Source organism: Melanotaenia boesemani, chromosome 9, assembly GCF_017639745.1.
Source record: "Melanotaenia boesemani isolate fMelBoe1 chromosome 9, fMelBoe1.pri, whole genome shotgun sequence".
Lineage (NCBI taxonomy): Eukaryota > Metazoa > Chordata > Actinopteri > Atheriniformes > Melanotaeniidae > Melanotaenia > Melanotaenia boesemani.
The window spans coordinates 8859177-8877827 of NC_055690.1; the positions used below are offsets into that span (position 1 = coordinate 8859177).

The following is an 18651-nucleotide window of genomic DNA, read 5'->3' on the forward strand; positions in this document are numbered from 1 at the left end:
CACAGTGAGGAAAAGAGAAGAGGAAAGACTAGGTCTGACACAGCTTAGGGTGTTTGAGTCAGCCTCTGGCCTTAAACTGGTAAATGTCAGACTGACTAGCTGTATATGGTGATCAACATAAATAATCAACAGAGTGGGTGAAATCATAAACATTAAATTATCTTATAACACTCCTGCAACAATGACAATAAGTTATAAAATGAGACTTAGTGGTCTAATTCTACAAAATAAAAATAAATCAAACCTCAATCACACACACAAACTAAATTATCTCTTCCAAGACACAGCAGTGTCTTAAAAGGCTCAGATGGCTCTTGATAGAATCTGAGAGTGGGATTTCCTCATAAAGAAAAGATAGTGTTGGCCCTGGAAGTAAATCTGGCCATGATAAGGCTCCGTCTGCTTACTGACACAGCTTGTACTCGACTGTAACATCAAGGTTGATCTGGAAAACCAAGGTAAGCGTCCTTCTTTGATGATCAAAGTCGGTCTAAATCTTTTCTTTTCACCTTAGTAAAGATTACTAGATAGACACAGCTGATCTTGTGTTCTTGTGAAAAGAACGATTAACCCTAAAAGGTTACATTACATTTCAGCATGTGAATCATATCACGGCAGGGTTGCAGGGGAAAAAGCAGGGAGAGAAGGGAGAGAAGGGATGCAGTGATGTTTACAACCTGGATGACGTTATTGCCATGTCAGGAGAAACCAATGGAAATTTGTTCCTTCAGGGCCAAAAGGACAGAAAACTTATAAGTCAAGCCAAGGTTGCACAAAGGTGTGATCTACAATCACTCCTGAGAATTAAAATTGATATCCCAGGCCCTTTGTTCTCAGCCATGTGCTCTTAGGCTTTCACTTTTACACACAGGCATATGGCTGACTTCCAACAACACAATGAGCAGAGAAAAACACCATTATGATGCTCTAAAACAAAAATATGACCTCTGGTATTACTTAAATATCAACATAGAATAACTGAAAAGTAAGTAAATAAGTCACAAATTGTAGCCTAAAGCATAAAATGCTATTTAACTTTTTAATTAGTCTTTCCTGGATGTTTTGGTATTTTGATCTCTCTTATCATCCCATCCCACACTTGAACTGCCGAGTCTGCAAAAACAAATATTTTTGGCCATAACAACCTGGAGATTATGATTCATAGACAGGATGATGTGCAAGATGTAAATTAAAAAAACATAATGCAATTATTTACAAGTGTCATAAACCAAGATTTTATTCACATTTTAACATAGAAAAATATACCAAATGTTGAAGATGGGACTATTTAATAAAAAAAGTGTCAAAAACACACCTTAAAAATGTTGGGAGAGGGGCAGCAGAAGGCTAGAAAAAGGAGGTGGTACATAAAATAAACATTTGCCGGAACATGTTGCAGCTAATTAGGTGAATTGGCAACTTGAATGTAAAATGATCTGGTATAAAAAGGGCACTTCAGAGAGACAAAGTCTCTTATATGTAAAGAAAGGCAGAGGTTTATCTATCTGCAAAAAAAAAAAAAAAAAAGAAAGAAAAAAAGAAAAAGTCTATACTTGTAGAGCGATGTCAAAAAAATGATCTTCAAAATAAAATACTTTGAATTAAGCCCGACTGATTTATCGGCAGTCCGATTAAATCGGCCAATAATAGCCATTTTCAAAATCAAAAACATCGGCTGCTGTTTTGCCGATTAAACGCTGATTTATTCTTAAGTTCTCATAAAACAGTAAATACTGTTTGTTCTCGGAGTCGTGCAGAATGATGTCGGTGTTTGTCCACTAGATGGAGCTCTGACTCCATTCAATCCCACAGTCATCCCCCCCTGTCTCTTCAGCAAGGGTAGCTAGTAGCTACAGTAGTGAGCTGAGTGGAGTTTGCCGACAGGGAAGTTTATAATAATGTTGTGAAATTAATGACTCAGCATGTCTCCAGTTTCAGTTTAACTCTGTTTGCCATTTGTAATGACGAATGACGCATGCTTTTTATTTACGCTGCATTGTTAAAGTTGTGCTAAATTAGGTGCTCCCCGACTATGTTAGCAATAACATCGCTGTGGTTATCCCAACCTAGCATAGCATTAGCTAAGTAGCCAGTAACTGCAGAAATAACGTTAAGTGTACAAAATATCTGAGAGTACAGACGCAGTGATGAACGCAGTACAGCGTTCATCACTCTGTCAGCTGCAGGTTGAGGCGTTTTTTAGGAGGAGAGATGTGAATGCAGAGTAGGGCTGCAACTAATGACTATTCTGATGGTTGATTAGTCACCGACTATTCAAACAACTAGTCGACCAATCGGATTATGTATCTCATGATTATTATAAATGGATCTTATTTTACTTTCAGCTTTGAAATTTTGCATAAGGTTGAGTCTGACGTGCCTCCTCTTTAAATGTTTGAGCATTGCAGACGTACTTCCGTGGTACACAAGGTCCGCTTTACAAATCTCACATGTATTTAATTTATTTTGTAAGTTTAACGTGAAGTTATCCCAGACTTTTAACGTTTTCCGCTGCCGTTTTCTTCCCTAGTCCGCCACCATATTTTTCCCCTGGCGGACTTCACTGCGCATGTGTAACTCTCAGCAGAGATTAAAAAAGAAGACGATGTCTCACTCTGTGTTTTTTCCCCTCTTTCTGCATGTGCATTGTGCAACTCTCAGTAGATAGGATTAGAAGACGATGTTTCACTCGGTAGTTTTTTTTTCTATTCTATTCTATTCTATTCTACAGTCATTTAGCAGACGCTTTTATCCAAAGCCACTTACATTTGAGAGTAAGAACAACACAAGCATGAATTCAAACAAGATGGGACGTCATAATTAAGTGATAGTCAGACTGCTTTGAGTCCAGTTGGACACAGGTGCTGTCATGTAGTGCTAGAGGCAGTGCATATTTGCCGACAATAGTCGACGGCTAAATTCGTTGTCGACTATTTTTATTGTCGACTATTGTCGACAACGTCGACTAATCGTTGCAGCCCTAATGCAGAGCAAAGAAGGTTTATTCACTGCAGCACCGAAAATTTAACATTATTAATATTACAGTCTGTCTTCAGCCACCGTCATGTCTCCCTTAGTTTTACTTTGTCAGGAAATACTAACATGACACGCTGTAACAGAGATATGGTAATGCCAAACCATTTGTGACCATTATATATAAAATATAACTCTATCAAAGATGACATCTGTTTGACATTTGAGAAAAGCATATCTGTTTTTTTTTATTTTGGTTCATATATATATGCCATGATATATTTCATGGCAAATAAAATATTGGAGCAAAGAAAATGTAATTTAACATTAAAGGACATCAGAAGGCTGCATAAATAATGTTTGCCAACTTCACTCATGTTGGTAATATAAGGCATAAACCCCTAAATATAAAGATAAAATTAATCAGTACAACTGATAGTTACATTCAGTAGAAAAATTGCAAACGCAAATTTTAAAATAAAATGCCCCACACTTAATACATATGTTTTTGTTGTTGTGTTTTTTACTGATGCATATTATGTTTCTCTTATTAAATTAATACCTAACTTTTTTTCAGATGGCACAAAGTGGACAAAGCAAGGTGTGGGACTGCTACACTAAGGAAATCTCTGGTGATGTTGTCTGTAATATTTTTAAGAAGCTTACTGCAGTTTTGCACATTATTTTGTACTTGAAAGTTCTTTGTTCTTGAAAGTTGTAGAGTAAAAAAAAATAGACAACTTTTTTTACAACTTTTTAAAAAAGTTTTTCTACCTGTACTTTAGCCTACTTCTCATTTGCATCAGCAAGAGATACAAAACAAGATGTATTTAACTAATTCATCATTCATTTATACAATTCATTTATAGACTGACTTTTTTTAAGATTATATAATTTCCCAGTTATTTAATGCTTTGTTCCATGTTTTTGGAAATTCATCTGTTGTAAAGTTAAACATATACTAAAGGACAAAATATTGTGAAACAGTAAAATGTTCTGCTCTAATTCATTATTTTTGGTGTAAGCATTAAGGAACCAAAAATTAAGTTAATTTATTCATTATATATTTTTAAATTAATTGGACGATTAATTGGTTATCAGAAATTTTTTCTGCAAAATATTGGAATCGGCCTCAAAAAGATCCATATCGGTCGGGCCCTAGCTTGAATATTCCATCATCTACAGTACATAATGTCATCAAATATTATGGAAATCTGAAGACATCTCCATGTGAAAGACATAAACCTATCTATGTTGGATTCAGGTTCACATGTGATGCTGCATTAAAAACAGACAAGATTCTGTCATAAATGTCTGTATAGGCGGAGGAACACTTCCAGAAATCACCATCAACACAGTTCACCATGCCATCCACAAATCCAAGTTAAAACTCAATCACCTACAAAAAAAAAAGCCGTATGTGAACATGATACAGAAACACTGCCTGTCTTCTCTGAGCCAAAGCTCATCTAAAAAGTTCTGTAATCAGGAACATCAAAAGTTCAAGTTCATTTCATTGGAAATCATGGACCCATAGAGGACTATAGAGGAGAAGAACCCTCTGGCTTGTTATCAGCATTCAGTTCAATGACCTGCATCACTGATGATGGGGGTTCATCAGTGCATAAGAAACTGGCAACTTGACCATATAAAAAGACTATCAATGCTTCCAAGTATGAAGTGAACATGTTTAAGAATAAATATGCTCCAATCCAAACATTTCTCAAGGAAGGCTTGTATTATTTCTACACAGAAATGTTAAACCACATCTATTACAGCAGTATGGCTTCACAGTAGAAGAGTGGTGAACCTACAGCCTACAGTTCAGGCCTTTCATCAACTGAATACAATTAGTGTTGCATGAAATGCAAACACAGAAAAAGAAGAATCAAGACTACTGAGAAGTCAAAATCCTATTTGAGAAATGACGGGATACAGTCCTCTCTCAAAGGCCCAGAAACTGGGATTCTTGTGGCCCAGACATTTACAGCCCTGTCCCAACTTTGCTTTAGATGTGTTGCTGCCATCAAATTCAAGAAGAAATAATATTTTCATCAAATATATAACTTGTAAAAAGTAATATGTTTTCTTCAATTTTATTATCCTTCTCATATTTGTATCTTCTTCCTCAAGTTTAACAGGGAATAAAGGATCAGAATAAAGGTCATGTAGTTTTCTACCAATAAATCCATGAAAGGTCTTAAAATTCACTGCCTCCAGGACACCGACATCCCACCAGGTCAGGTTGGGGAGGAAATGTCGGCTCTTATATGCATCAAAACTCCTCTTGATGGCTGTGCCTTGTTCGAGCACTCGCTGCACCATTTTCTGTTTGGTTTGCCAGTGAGCTGCACAATTCTTCAAACAGATCCATGAACAACATTGTTATCTGGGCTAATGTTATGAAATCTTACCCAGAACTGTAACAGGGAAGAAGTGATTGAGGCTCAGGGTGCAATTTGAATTCTTTGAATTTTCTAAGAAATCTGTACATCCACATGCAAACATTTACAAAAAAAAAACAGGTTAAAAAAAACTTATCAGCTTGACTTTTTTATCAAGACGACAAATAGTCTGTGAAGACTCAATGTGATAACGTATGCAGACACGCAGCAGCACATACATACAGTCTGCAATCTGCATCTTCATGTCTTGCCTGAGAAATAGTTACTACTTAAAACATATTAAAAGGCAGGGAACTGTTTTTAACTGAATTGTGACATTTCTCTTCTGTTTTTCTCTTAAAATACTCAAGTTAGGTCCGAAATCACAGGTCACAACTAAATGATGATGGGGGATTGGTTCTACAAGGTGAGGGAAAGTGACCCCACTCCAAAAGTTTGAATGTTATAAATAGGCCTACTGCAATCCCTTTGTCTTGGCCAGGCAAGTGGCTAGCTTACTCTCCTGCTTTCATTACAGAAATGAATGCCTTCACTTATCTCAAAATGTCATCACACACATCCTCATGTTTTTCTTCTTTGAAAGTTGACTCTTTCAGCTGTTCTTGTATTACATCTTGTATTATGTATGAAGCCTCCATTTTTCAAATGTGCATCTTAAAACTACTATAAAAAAAAAAGATGTCTACAACCACTGGTTGGTCTGTATTTTTTCTTCATCACAGTTTGAACAGAATTCTTCTTATATATGACTCTTTTTTTGGCAGCAGTAATGTGCAAATACACATTTTTTTATTCTAAAGTTTTAAAGTACTGTACTTATATAGTGCTTTTCTAGTCATATGTTGACTTTTACACTACGTCACATTCACCCACTCACACACATTCATACAGAACTTCTGCTGTTATATACTAAGTGCGTTTTCATCTATCACACATTCATACCCAATATGCACATTGAGAGGCAACTTGGGGTTCGGTGTAATAATGAATTTAAAGGCCCATTTATGCTCAACACAGAAGACGTATACATAGCCGGTCAGTTTTGTCAGTTTCCTGCGCCGGTTACGCTCATAATTTGGACTGTTTCCAGGGAGCTTAGCTATGACTTACGCAGAAAATAGAACAATACCACCAGAAATCATGGGGGGCAGTGCTGAGCAGAATAGCTGACATGCGACCAGCAAAAGAAACAAACCAGAGAAGAAGAAGAGAAACAGGAAGGTGAAAAAAAAGCAGAAGAATGAAGACAAGGAAAACTGTAGAAACTGCGTGAGCTTTTGAAGACAGGCTATGTGAGTGTTTAGGGCGTGTTGGGCGGATGGAAACAACTTTATAGCAACACATTACCTCCGCCAACCAGCATCTGAAACTGTCAACGGATCACAGGAGTAAACTGAACTCATCACCGCGCACTAGTGGAAGAACTAACTTAATAACCATGGCAACATAAATGATGCATGGAAGTATGACGACGAAACGTTTGAAATGGACACCCCTATTTATGTACGCAAGGCAGCATAAATGGGCCTTAATAGTGATTAGACGCTAACTGAAAAAATACTGATTAAAGTCAGTCAAGCAGAAACAAATGTGCTTCTGAGTTTGTCAGATCAGTGAGAAATGCATTATTAAATACCCGTCCAAACATGAATAATTAAAAATATTACCAAGTATATGAAACTAGGTTTAAAAACGACAGCGTAAATAACCAAGCAGCTTAGATGTGAAAACACACATTCACATTGTGCTGATGCCCAGGCTCTGGGGAGGATGCTTCATTCCAATTTTCAGCCCAGTTCTTCTGTAATTTGGCATTCATCAGCCTTTTCTCCTTGTTTTTATTCCCTAAGAATGTCTTCTTGACAGCAGTGCTTCCATGATGATCATTTATGATCAGGCTATAGTAATCAATAGATAGATCAACTGAAGTACACATGTATCTCTAATGGCCTGTCGCAGGTCCTTTTGCTTACTTTAAATACTGATCAGTTGCTACAAAAAAAAATTTTCAGGCCTGCCACTTTTCCTTTAGTTTCCTACTTATCCAGTTCTTTCCATTTTTCTAAGAACACAATTCACAGCATGCTGAGCTGTGCCATATCTTCAGCTAAATAGCTCTTTAGAAATCATTGTACTGGTGCAGAAATGCTTTTCAATTCCTGTCAAACTATCAGATGTGGCAACAAAAGAAATGGGAACAAACTGTCTTTAAAAAAGGCTACAAGTAAGAAAATGATTAAAGGTACAATTTAAAACAGGCTTCAAGTTGTGTGTTCACACAACCCTTCAAAAGAAAAGAAAAATAACTGACTCAGATGTGGTTAAGTGGCTTACCAAGGACTGAGCAGAAATTAAGTGAAAATGCTCGATGTCAAAAAACTAACTTTAAAAGAACTTCGGAAAATTTGAACTACTGTTCAGGACTGTTTTAAACGATAAGAATAAACTGTGGAACAGCTACGGCTACGCTGATACACAGAGTACATCTATGGCTCACTGGAGATTAATGCATTGCAACCCACCAAATATAACATTGTAGTGTCAATGCCAAATCTCTACATTTGCCTTAATTTCAATCAGGTTTCAATATGTAGTTAAAAAATGTCCTGTTTCTTACAGAGAAAAGTCACAGCAGAGAAACAGCTGTGTCTGCACAGAAATACACCACCACAAACTCCTACTGGGTCTTAACATATGAAAGACGGATTATTTTGCATAGTCTCTATAAACCGTTTTGGGTCTTATTTTGTTTTTGTTGTTGCTTTGTACGTTTGGCGACTCCAACACACAAAATATTCCAAATCTTAAGAAATTATAATGGTCCTTAAAGGAATGTGAGGAGGTGAAAGCCACTCAGCCGGCGCTATAAAACACTAAAGAAAAGAAGGTGATGGAGGAAGTGGAGGAATAAGATATGACTAGGCAGGGGCTGAGGTGTTGGGGAAAGAGGAGGGGGGGCAGAGCTGTAACACGGACCAGGACAACAAGTGAAAGGACAGCTATGTGCTTGCTCGGCTGCCAGCCAGCCTGCTGAAAGGTGAGAGCAGAAAGCTCCCACACTCACTTTTCTTCTCTCACAGAAAGTAGCAGATATGTCCACAGCTATGTGGTAACCAGATAAACAGACGGCCAAGCTGTAGAATGAACGCATCCATCACTGTCTATTACTCCATCTTAATGGCTTTTGCAGATTTCTCACAATGAAAATGACAATGAAGCTCCACCCTGTCGATCATTCCTTAACACAATACATTTAGTATGCACTCTCATACCCATACAACCTTATTTTATACATCCATATGTTTTCAATGAAAGCTTCATGAACAATTTGAGCTGCTGCTTCTTTGTAGGAACACATACCACCTTCAAAACTGAAAAATGTCTAAAATGCACAGCTATCTTAAGGATTCCAGGCAGTAGAATTTCACATCAGGCAATGATATGGCCTATTGTAGGACTGTAGGCTACAGTGTGATGGAGGTGTTCAAAATGAAGGCGCAGCAAGGGAAGCCAGTTGTATTGGGCCTTTTATTCTGTCTTATTTCATTTAATTTATTTTACCCCCATTAAGCAGAGTATTAAGATGTTGTATTTCAGGTATAATCAGTACATAACTGCACCAGTTGAGAATGTATGAATGAAACATAATCCACTTACCTGGAGTCAGTTTATCTTCAGCAATGCAAGCTTTAAACCGTATAAAACCAAAGACATATATCCCCCACTGCGATTAGGACCGCGACCGCAACCCTGGAGCCTGCTTTTCCACAGCTGTCACTGCTCAAATGTTTCGGTCAATACCATATGCATCGCTGCGTGGACCCACACAGCTGCAGCACGGTGCAAAACCCAAGTATCACAGCAGACGTTGCATGCCTTAGGTCACACAGCTGAAACAAAAAACGTGATTTCATCGACAATGGACAGCCTGTCCACGCAATCACACCGCGTGTAAGTCCGCACACCTCCTACTCTGCAGTCGTATTTCAGCTGGCTCTGCGGCTCTATCCACGGAACTCACCCGGCCATGCTGGTATCACGGTGAAAAAAGTCCATCGAAATCGGTACCATCCGCAGCGCCGACAGAAATGCTGCGACAACGAATGGCGGCTGACAGAAGAGCGCGAGCAGTTCCCCTCTTTCCTCCACGAACGTTAATTGTTGCTGGAGCTCATGAAAGGGCCGGGTCGTCTGCAGAGATGCGGGGGTACCGCGCAGCCTGTCGGATGTCTGCTGTGCGCGCATGTGTATGCGTGTGCATGTATGTGCCCGCGCGCTTGTGTTCGTCTTTAAGAGGACATCCTCATTCCTACACATTCACTAACAGGGGACCAGTTATTAACATGTTCTCGGACCACTTTCTGTCCTGCTTGTTCAAGCAGATATCATGTGTGAAACCCTCTGGAGAACTTTGCTGCCAAGACGACACAAGCAGGTGTCAAGCAAGGGAAAAATTCATGCTGAACAGTGCCTCCGCAGGCCAGTGCTGTCATTTATGCTGCACCACACACACACACACGCACACACGCACACGCGCACACACACGCGCACACACACACACACACAGGCATATATATATATATATATATATATATTAGATTATTATATTAGATATATATATATTAGATTAAATTTTATTGCCATTGTACATGTACAGATATCCTAAATAATAAGTTAACAGTATGTACACAGTATGTCAGTAATTTACAAGTGATTTACAGAGTGGGTACTATCAACATATAAAATTGTTATGTGCCTTGTAGTATACTATAGGTAAGACTTATGGACATATTTTACAAGATGTAAAATGTACAGATGATACGCTGTGCTATACAGAAATTCAAGTGAATGGACAGTAAATAGTTCATTAGTACAGGCGAGGCACATTTATTTGTATAGCAGCACATTTCATGTAGAAGACCATTCAAAGTGATTTGCATAAAACATTAAAAGCATCACAGATGATGCAAAGAAAACATTTAAAAAGTAGTAAAAGGCAGCAACGAACAGCAAAAATCACAATAAAATCATAAATTACGTTAAAATGATTAAAAGCAAAATAAGTTAAAAAGTTACCGTGCAGATTTCATGCATAAGTGCATGAGAAAAGAAATGTTTTTAACCTGGATTTAAAAATCTCCGGTGGCCTGACTCATACTGTCTCGCTTTATGCAGATGATCTTTTACTATACGTCACCAACCCTATTACAACTATCCCTAGGGTCCTTGAAATCTTGCATGAATTTGGTAACATATCTGGGTATAAGCTAAATTTGAATAAAAGTGAATATTTCCCCATCAGTTGTAATGCCAAAGAATATCCCAATCTACCATTTAAGATGTCCACCGAACTTTTTACCTATCTCGGTATAAAAGTCACCAGATCCTATTACAGTCTATTTAAAAGCAACTTTGCCCCTTTGCTGGAACAATGCCAACAAGATGTCAAAAGATGGTCCATTCTGCCGCTTTCTCTTATCGGGAGAGCAAACTCTGTAAAGATGAACATTATACCAAAATTTCTATATTTGTTTCAGGGATTACCAGTTTTCATACCACAGTCTTTCTTCAAGAAATTCAATCAAACAATTTCTTCCTTTATATGGAACCACAAATCGGCTCGCATAAGAAAAGAATTTATGGAGAGACCTAAAGATAAAGGTGGCCTTTCCCTTCCAAATTTACTTGCGTATTATTGGGCAGCAAATTTTAATGCAATTTCTCTGTGGTTAAAAGATTTTCATGGCAAGACTCCTGCCTGGCTCCAAATTGAAAAGTTTACAAGCAGCCCACATTCACTCCCTGCTCTACTTTGTGCACCTTTACCACCATTGGTGAATAATATTAAAGATAATATAATTGTAACTCAATCACTACGTATTATAAATCAGTTCAAAAGATACTTGGGTATTCAAAGAACCTCTATTCACTTGCCAGTAATACATAATCATCTCTTTCAACCATCCCTGATGGACAATGGCTTCAAAATCTGGCATGACAAGGGCATCCATAGTATTGAGGATCTTTATATTAATGATACTTTTGCTAGCTTTGCGCAACTATCTAGAAAATTTAGTTTAACCAGCAATCATTTTTTGCGATATCTGCAAATCAGGGATTTTACCCGTAAAAAGTTTGGCAACTTTCCAACACTTCCTCCACCTTCCTGTTTAGATTCCTTACTAAGGGTTAACATGCTGGAAAAAAGGAGAATTTCATTTATTTACTCCCGTATTATGGACGCTTGCAACCCCTCTATATCACATATTCGAGAAAAGTGGGAAAATGACTTGGGGGTTCAGATGTCTGAGGATGAATGGGACGGTGCTCTGAAAAGTGTCCATTCTTCTTCTATATGCTCAAGACATTCTTTAATACAGTTCAAAGTGTTACATAGGTTACACTTCTCTAAAGCTAAACTGGCAAGAATATTCCCTAACATGGACCCATTATGCGACAGATGCAAACAGTCTCCAGCTACCTCTTTTCACATGTTCTGGTCCTGTCCGAAACTTGTTCCATTCTGGTCCTCCTATTTTGAAGTCATATCTAATGCGTATTCCTATAATATTTCACCCTCTCCCATGATTGCAATTTTTGGACGGTTTTTCGATCCAACTGGATCAGTCCCTCCACTTTATCTGCAGAGGGTAATTGCCTTTTCATCCTTGCTAGCTAGACGCTTGATTTTGTTGAAATGGAAGGCTGTTGATCCTCCAACATACCACTACTGGATTCGGGACATTATGCAGAATGTGAAATTGGAAAAGATCAGATGTACCCTCAATGGCACTATCAATGGATTTCATAGGACCTGGGATCCTCTCATAACTTATGTGAAGAACTTACCTGGTATAGAGTTGGAACTCTGAGTGTTTGTACCTGCAATTGATTATTATCATAATGAGTACGGTTAGGTGCACCTGTGGCTGTTGATTCTTTTGTGTGTGTTTTTTTTATTTTTTATTTTTTATTTTTTATTTTTTATTTTTATTTTTATTTTATTTTCTTTTTTTTTTTTTTTTTTGTGCCTTTTTTGTTCTGTTTCTTTTTGTTATCGTTTGTAACAAGTCTGTCTGGTTAATTTAGTCGGTCTTCTGATTTCGTTTCTGAGGGGTTTGTTTTTCTATGTTTGCCTGTATTATTTGTGATATTCCATGAATATGATGGTTTGAAGGATCACTTGAAAATGAAAATAAATAAAGTGTTTAAAAATCTCCACTGGCAGTTTGTTCCACTTCTTTGCAGCATAACAGCTAAATGCCTCTTCTCCATATTTAGACTGGACTCTGGCCTGGACTAGTTGACCACAGTCTTTGAATCTAAGAGCTCTGCTCTGATTAGTCACCTTTACAGTGAGGTATAACCGGTAAGGATCATGCTTCTGTAGAATGAGCAACACAGCTAAACATGTGGTAGGACCCCGCAAAAATGTTCCAAAATCCTCTGCAATATTCTCCAACTGGAATAAACTCTCCTCCACAGATAACCAGCATAATGTGGATTAAATGCATGAGTGGAACAGATTTGCTGATTTTTTTTTTTCTTCTTTTGGAGATCTGGAGCTATTCAGACAGGCTGCAGATTCCCGGGTCAAACGACAAATTTGCCTTCAAGGTCACATAAATCACATCACTGCACACTGAGCTGCACCAACATTAGGAGCTTACAGTATTGTACAAAGGGGGGGAATGGGTTTACTAAATATGTTCAACTAAACTGAACTTTAGTTGCTTGCAGCATTTCGTGGAATTTTTCCACACCGATGCCTTCGTTGTCTGAACACTACCAGATGATCTTGCTGTAAATGTGTGCAGAAATTTCCTGCATGAGTGAAGTAGTGTGGATTTTGTATGTTTTTCAGTGACCTATTATGCCACACTAAAATTCAAGCCCTGAAACTTTTAAACATAAATGAATGCTCAGTTAAATTGTAAAACACTTTCTTGCTCAATTTGAATAAGTAAACAATTGAGCTGAAGAGTCCGACAGTAAATCCAAGCTGTGCCAGGGGCTTTATGCTGTCAGGACAATCTGTGTCATGCATTCACAAATTGCTTCAGAGCATCAGTCCAGCAGAGGCACTGCTAATTTGCAATATGTGTTAGGTTAAATCTCAGTTGACTGATATGTAAATGTATGTGAAGCATGTAACCAAAAAGTAAAAAAAAAAAAAACACTTTAGACAGTAATTCCTGAGTTGTGTCATGTAAAATATTGATATAAGGTATTAATAATTTAAATAAAATACCCTTTTAAGTGTTTTATTAGACACTAAAAAAGTTAGAATTGCTTTTTTGTGAAGTTGTGGTCCAAAAGTACATAAGGTATTTTACTGACAATAAACCAACAACCAATCACTAGATGGCAGAGCAAGCCTAGTGATGTTACGTCTGGTAAATCCTCACATGTGTGGATTTGTTGCATTAAAGTTCCCATGTGTAACAGAAGTTAAACACGGGAACTCACTTCACTTGTTTCTATTTCATTTACATTTTCTATTCATTGTTATTTTTTACTTTGAGTAAAATACTTTTAAAAGTATATTTAATGAAAAAGACACTTTTTAAATTTAACACCCAACCCTAAATACTATGTTCAAGTTGGTGGGATTGTGTCTATCACTGTATTAAAATACATGTTGCAGATGTTTTTAATCCAGGATTATGTGCATACATCTGATCTTTGAGGCAAATTGGGCAACATACTATGTGTGATTTATGGTTTCTTTCACATTTTGACCCCTTGCCAGAGGTATGCCTTTATAGAAAAAAAATGAAAAGCTTAAAGTCAGATTGTCTAAATAAATTCTAAAATATGAACAGTTTAAAACTCTACTTTGCAGTTACAATGCGTAAAACGGCTAAATATCAAAAATATTGTATGTACAATCCAGCTCATGATGCATTTCAGAAAAGAGGTGAATATGAATTTCAGAAGGAGAAATAAGTCAAACACTATCTCCATCAATGACAACAGACTTGACTGGAAATGCTACACTGCCTGTTTACAGGAAAGAGACCATTTCTGAGAAAGCGCTTCCACTATCTGTAACCAAATAAGTATCTTGTAGAAGTCTATTAAGTGCAATCATTGATTTTAAGCGATCTGTTGGCACAGAATTAACACAGCCAGTGACTCAAAAAGGCCCTTTCACATAAGTCTTTTTAAGCTGGAGTTTGTAATGGTTTCTCCTGATGACCCGGAAATTCAGCCACACACAGATCTTAAGGTTTGAACAGAGTATGTTTTTTAGAGCAGGAGGAGTGGTAGAGAGAACTTGGAGCTGTCTGATGGAATATGGTAGGATCTGGGCTGACTGTGTGTCGCCAGAATCTGCAAGAACTCCAGGCTTTAAAGCATGAATTCAATATCCAAAAACGTGGTCAAGAGGGCAGGCAATGGTCATACACAAAAGGCAGATACAAGGCTACTTATCAAGGGGGTGGAGGGCAAAAACTGGTCATTCCAAGCAGGGGTGAACATCCAGGCAGGCTATCAACAAGGGGAACAATCCAGCGTGGGCAGGGCAGAAGCAAAATCCAGGGACGTGACCAGGTCAAAAACAGGGGGTCTGCAAATACAGGGAAACTCAAGAACAAGACAAGGTTAGATGACCATCTGGCAGGGAAGCAGAAGTAGGGTGGGGAGCAGGTGTGGAGAATGAACAATAAGGGCAGGTGGAGCAGCTGAGCTTGATTGCAGCAGAGCAGCAAACATGACAGGAGCTGATGCACCTTTGTTGTGTATTTTATCATGTGTGCAGATACAAAGGTGGACAGAGAGTTGAAGTAGATCCGCTGCTCATTCATTTCTGAGCCTGGAAGGGAGGTAGTAACAGAGTCTGCCTCTGCGTGTTAGCATTGCAAAACACACCACTTTAACCAAAGGTGGTGTTGTGACACTGTGACACTGGCTTGATGTGTGATAGCACACAGTGATGAGGGACTGTAACACCTCTGTTTGGCATGTGTGAATTACAGAAGAGAAATAGCAGTGGGGTAATTAGGACTTTGTTTAGTTTTGTTTAATTGAAGGGTTAAAGGAAAAAGGCTAAAGAAATTGAAAAACTATATATATATATATATATATATATATATATATATATATATATATATACATACACTGAAGAGGATGAAGAAAGCTGGTTCTGTGCTGAGGGCAGAACTGGAGCTGACTGTCAGGGTTGATCTTAGCCTTTATGGGTTTCTAAGCATAATTTGATTTGGAGCTCCCTTGACTACCACAGCACCGCTGGTGCTTGATGATTTTATACACTGTTAATCTAACACACTGTGTGTTTCTTGTATGTGTTTCTTATGAAATTCATTTCATGAAAGTCATTTACTTTTCATGTTCTGTTTTATTTTCTTCTTATTTATTTTATTACCATTATCTATATACCTATTTCTTTGCTTTTTGGTAGTTAAATTGTCATCGTTGCAGTCTCAACTTCGGACTCGGCCGCATGGGAAGAGAGGGGCGGACCTGTAACCTGATCACTACCTGATGGTGAATTGACTTAGATGGTAGGGGCCCAAATATGCTGTGAGGGTGTTCTGTCAGAAAATGCTTTAACTCCCACCTCCATCAGACCTTCAAGCATGTCCTGGGTAAAGGGGAATGCAGTCAAGCTGAAGAAGGAATCCTGTGAGACCATATTGGTCTGTAGGACACTAGAGACAGCTGATGGCTTTGGCTGTTGCAAAAGCAAAACCTTGGGCATGGGAGGTTAAGCTCTCAATTCGCTGGTCAATCTACATTCCTACCCTCACATTTATTCATGAGTTAGTGACAGAAAGATTGAGATCGCAAAAACAAGTGGCTGAAATGAGTTTCCTCCACTGGGTGGCCTTTAGATAAGGATGAGCATCTCTGGGAGTGGAGCTGCTGCTCCTCCACAATGAGGGGAGCCAGACGAGGGGGCTCAGGCATCTGGTTAGGGTGCCTCCTGGACACCTTCCTGGTGAAGTGTTCCAGTCTCACCAGTAGGATGCACCAGGGAAGACCCAGGACAAAGTCTTTCAGTTGGCTTGGGAATGCCTTGTTCTTGACTTCTTGCTCTAGAGTGCTCCATGGTGCAAAATACAAAATACTATGCCCATGCACAACAGAGGCCATAGCCTGTAACAAGTATTGATTAAGCCAATACTATTTGTGTGCCAATCCTGCACTTTTCACAGTTGGCACCAGGCGTGAGGAAAATGACCTATAAAAACAAACTTTTGTGTGCATTTCTATTTTTACTTAAATTATTCAATAACATATATGTAATTATTATTATTTTAAATCAAGATATCTTGACATTTAAAGTGCACTTGAGTTCCCACCTGGGTGTTGGGGCCCCAAGCAGCTGCATATTTCCCTTATGCCTTGGGCCAGCTGTGCTGAAATGTTGCAAAAGCTGCTCAACATAATGGACAACACTGCAAAGACTCTCTACTTCATTCTGATGACACAACAGTGTATGGCCAGTCAAAGGCTACTTCAGAACGAAGAATAGTACAGGGAGTTACCTGACAAGAGCAATAGCCACAATGACATGTTTATTAAGCTAAATAGATTAATTTTAAAAATCTATATTTTTGATCCCTGAGAGAAATTATAATGTTGTAGTAAGTTTTCTTTTCTTGATTAGGAATAATCAATAGTCAAAATCTATTTCAGAAGGGCAATGGGAGCTGAAGGAATGGCTTTCTGTGTTGGATTGTGCTTGAAGAAGCCTCTGACTGAACATACTTTGTTGTAAAGTGTGTAAAGAATTTTTTTATTGTGTTCAGAAGCTTTTGCAGCTTTTTTTCTGGATAATCAGCTTCAGGAGCTTCAGATCAGTATAGAATCAGAACTTCTTAGTCAGCTCTATAAGTCTCTGTGTCATGATCTGGGTTTTAGGTTTAGTTTTACTGCCCTGTGTTCATTGTGTTGTCTGGTTTCATGTTTTTTTTTTTTTTTCCCTTGTGTATTCTGTTTTGCTTTCTGTTTCCTGTTCATTAGTTCACCTGGTTTGATTTGTTCATTCACTTCACCTGTTTCTCATTTGTCTCTGTGTATGTATACCCCTCAGTTTCATTTATTCTCTGCTAATCCATTTGTAGTCTTCATGTGTTGTAGTTCTTTTCCCACGTCATGTAGTCTCACAGTTTTGCCCGAATTGTGTTTTTGTAAAATTAGTTTTATTTGTTTATTAAAATCTTATTCTGCATCCATCTGCCTCCTCTGTAAGCCTGCTTTTGGGTCCACACCTCCAAGCCTTTGCAACCTTGACACTCTGATGCTGTTGCCCCAACAGATGGCTGCGAAGCAGACTGAGCTTTCCCCAACAAAAACATGTGAAAGATGAGTTTTCCTGCAGACATTGAAGGGTGTCTGCTTCCTTAATAAGTAGAGTCTGCTTAGTTATTTTTTTAGATGGCCTTTGTGTTGCATTTTTTCAATTTAATTCTGAACTCCCGGGTATCTTTATTCCTCCTGCACCTCCATCGCTTCCCCCAGGATGAACATAGTGTTTTGCTTACTCCTGTTCCTCCAAAAACCCATAATCATCTGTTATGTTAAAAGCAAGCTAAAGACTCAGTTGCTTAAGGAGCATTTCCACACTTAGCTTAACTCTTCTACACAACAAAATGAGTTAGAAAGATCTGTTCAGCTCTTTGGCTCAACCAAGTACTGAATAAACAGTGTGCACTTATGCCCAAGATGATATTGTGTGATGAAATTGTGATCTTGTATTTAAACAAAATGACTTACATATATATATATATATATATACACTGCCTCTAGCACTACATGACAGCACCTTGGTCCAACTGGACTCACAGCAGTCTGACTACCATTTAATTATGATGTCCTATCTTGTTTGAATTCTTGCTTGTGTTTTTCTTACTCTCAGATGTAAGTCACTTTGGATAAAAGCATCTGCTAAATGACTGTAGAATAGAATAGAATAGAATAGAATAGAATAGAATAGAATAGAAAAGAAAGAGTATGTTTTTGTTCAAGTTGAGGTGATTGTTTCCAAACCATCTCACAAACCAATTCTCTGTACTCAGTTTCTTTTCCGTCACTGATACACCCCACAACTGCAGAGTAATCAGAGTATTTCTGCAGATGACAGGACTCAGAGGTGTATTGGACATCTGAGGTGTTAGTGTGAAGTGAAATGGTGAGAGTACATTTTTTTGTGCTGGTCTTGTACTGCTGACCATCTTCTGAGATACACTTATACACTGTTGTTTGCAAAAAACATGCAAAACAATGTGTTCAGTGCAACTGC

The 18651-nt window shown here is 38.2% G+C and overlaps 1 protein-coding gene across 1 annotated transcript in view; it reads right to left on the reverse strand.

Annotated features, from left to right (window-relative positions):
• fat3a (FAT atypical cadherin 3a) overlaps positions 1–9074 on the reverse strand; it is a 127193-nt gene extending 118119 nt beyond the window's left edge. Inside the window, 1 exon segment of the mRNA XM_041994271.1 lies at positions 9036–9074. The gene's annotated coding sequence lies outside the window, so the exon portion shown is untranslated.
• Positions 9075–18651: the final 9577 nt, after the last annotated feature.